This window comes from Physcomitrium patens, chromosome 24 (genome assembly GCF_059467195.1).
Source record: "Physcomitrium patens ecotype Gransden chromosome 24, ASM5946719v1, whole genome shotgun sequence".
Classification (NCBI taxonomy): domain Eukaryota; kingdom Viridiplantae; phylum Streptophyta; class Bryopsida; order Funariales; family Funariaceae; genus Physcomitrium; species Physcomitrium patens.
In genome coordinates, this window is record NC_143433.1 from 8656809 (window position 1) to 8660175 (window position 3367).

Here is a 3367-nt window from a genome sequence, read left to right on the forward strand (position 1 = left end):
ATCAACGTGATTTGATTGATGAATCCTCGAAACTTGGAATACGTACCATCGAACTTGTTCGGAAGGCTAACTCGGGGCTCCTTATGTTGTAGAACCAACGGTGCTTGTCGAACCTGAGGTAAAGTTGCTTCTCCAAGTGCAGAAGTTTGAGGCTGGTGCAACCTAGATTGTGCCATCCCAGATGCTCCATCATTATGAAGCCTTGCCACAACTCCTTCAATCTCTGCAGTTCTTTGCGATAACGTAGCAAGGGCATTCATGATAGCATCCAACTTGGACTCCGAACTTTCCGTCATACTAATGTCTTGGCCCCCGGCCATTCTAAGAGAAGGATAGAAATGACTCTACAAGAAGACAATATTGGTTTAGAAGAAGGTACTCAGCAACCTCTAAAATGCCTTAAGAGCTTCAAGAAAAGGGGTAATCCACTCTTTCCAAGAAGAATAAGACTCCAATATTGTAACAAAAGAAATATTAGTTTAGAGGAGGGTAATCCGCAACCTCTAAAATGCTAGTACACTTCCAAGCAGAGGGATAATCTATACTCTAACAAAGAAGAAACTAGCTCTGATATCTGAGGTGAGTGCAGTCTCGACAAACTATCACGGACACAGAAATACAGACTCGAGATCTAACAATAAGTTCAAGAAGAGCTGCCAAGAATTAGATTAATCAGATGAATACAAGAATAATACTAGAGAGGTGAGCTAGAACTCCAAGAGATGTGTTGTCGAGACTGAAGAATTCTTCAACCTTGATTCCAATATATACTTCTATTTAGGAAGCTTCTCAAGTAACTTCTACCAACTAGGAAGCTTCTAGAAGGTTCCAGAGACTTGCTTTTAGAAGGTTCTAGAAACTTATCTCTAGAAGGTTCTAAGGACTATGTCCTTAATATCCTCTACCAACTAAGAAGCCTCTAGAAGGTTCCAGAGACTTGCTTCTAGAAGGTTCTAAGGATTATGTCCCTAACATAAAGCAACTTCTACCAACTAAGAAGCTTTTCAAGAAACTTCCACCAACTATGAAACTTTTCAAGCAACTTCGATCAACTAGAAAGCTTTTAGAAGGTTCCAGAGACTTACTTCTAGAAGGTTCTAGAAACTTGTCTTTAGAAGGTTCTAAGGACTATGTTCCTAATAGTCAGAGTTATTTGCAATAATGAAGTTGCAGTTAAAAGGAGCTTAAGAATGACAAAAGATTAATGTGGATGCCTATTACAAAGAACAACCACAATTCAACATGGGTGAAAATGTATGGTTACTCTATTGTAATATCAAGACTACTTATCTTTGAGACAAGTTAGATTATCGTAAGCTTGGATCTTTTCATATTTGTGAACAAGTCAATCTTGTTACTTATTAATTAAATCTATCAAATTTTATGAAGATCCATCTTATATTTTATATGTCTCTTCTTGAGCCATATAAGACAATGAATATCTCGAGAAGAATATAAATGCTACTTCTTCCTATAGGAGTAGATAATAATTAATAATTCAAGGTAGAAGAAATCTTAGATTGAAGGCGATGCCAAAATAGGTTGAAATATCTTATTCATTAGTGCAAATATGATATTAGTGAATACACATGAGATCCAATAAAGAATCTTACAAATGCAACAAAGAGAGTTGAGGCTTTTCATCAACAATATCTATCAAAAGCAAAAATAAAGAATAACAAATCCTCACTATAAAAGAAATAAGATTGAAGAAAGATAACCTTCTACCTTTTAGCTTTGTTTATAGCTTCTAGATATTTGTGACATTAAAGAAATAAAGAACCAACAACTAATAGATTCAATTCAAGAAATTTTATTTGCTAATTTATTAGATGAGATATTGTAATTATTACAACCTTTAAGATGACATAATCGAGATGAAGATCTTTAAGAATGACATGACTTGCCTCAAATAGATAGAAAAATATAACATGTTTGGTATCATGACCTTAGAAAAGACTCATGATGTTTGGTGATTTTATTAAAAGAAGAAACAATCCTTGATGGTGTTTTAAATGTTTTATTTAAAAGAAGTTATAAAGGCCTCAACAATGACCAAATAATAGGATGGTTTTTTTGCCTTGGTATGGAACATTATCAATGGTTGAAAGGACTTACAAATTATCTTCAAAGAAAACAAAGATTAGAGTATGTAGCAAATATAATTTGGCACATCTCGGATTTTTTCAACATATGAAGAGTGCTCTTTGTAGAATTCATCTCTAGAAGAAAAAATAATATCATAGACATATATATTTAATTTAATATTTATCTATATGATTAAATAAAAATAAAAATAAATAAATCTATTTTATAATATTTTTTAGAGAAGCTTCTTTAAAGCTTCAAAGGCATTGCTTTGACTTTACATGTATTTGTAGTTGATTAGTAGGTTAGAAATTTGGTCAAAAAGTTAACTATGTATTGATAGCTTATAAAATAAGCTAACTATGTGGCATATATATAGAAAACTTATCTTATGAGTTAAGATACGTATTTTATAAATTCAATATATTTTGGAGGTCCTACAGGATATTGCCACGTAGCTCCTAGTTAAGATTATATGTGGAAGCAAGAGTAAAGCCTTCTTCACTCTTGTCAATGCCTTTCTAATCTTTAGTCTTATTTCAAGACTCTTTGATCTTCTTATTTTCAGTAATAGCCATTCTAATTCAATACTATATCATCTTTGAGTGACTTTCAAGTTCTTCTCGGCGACACAAGAATGTATTGAATATTTTTTTTGAAATTCATATCTTTGAAATTTTTGACGTTATAGTTATTGATTATTTCTAACAATTCTGCAAAATTGCTCCTACTCCAACAAAAAACATATATTTTATTGTTGACCTTCTATCATTTGTATCTCTAATTTAATCCACATCTCAATAATCATGCAATGTAATATTATGTCCTCTAAGACACAATTTAAAGTCGAAATATCCTTTTAAGTACCTCATAATCTTCTTAATGGTTGTTTAATAGATTGATCTAGTCTATGTTATGTATTGACTCATAATACTTACTACATATGTAAGATCCATCCTTGTGCTAATCATTGCATATATAAATGAGCCTATTATTGCCTTGTATGAAAGATCTTTCATTTGATCTTCAACTTCAACAAAGTCTTCATCTATGAGCTTCATCAACTTTAAATTAGTCTCAAAAAGTGTTCCAATGGGCTTACACTCTTCCATGTTGAATCATTTTAATACCTCTTTAATGTACTTTCTTTGGCTTATTGTAATGGTCTTGTTATCATGATATCTTACAAACTTGACTCCTAAACAATAGTAGAGCTCTTTCAAATCATCTCATACTCCTTCTCTAACTTTGCCTTCAATCAATCCATCTTTTTTCATGG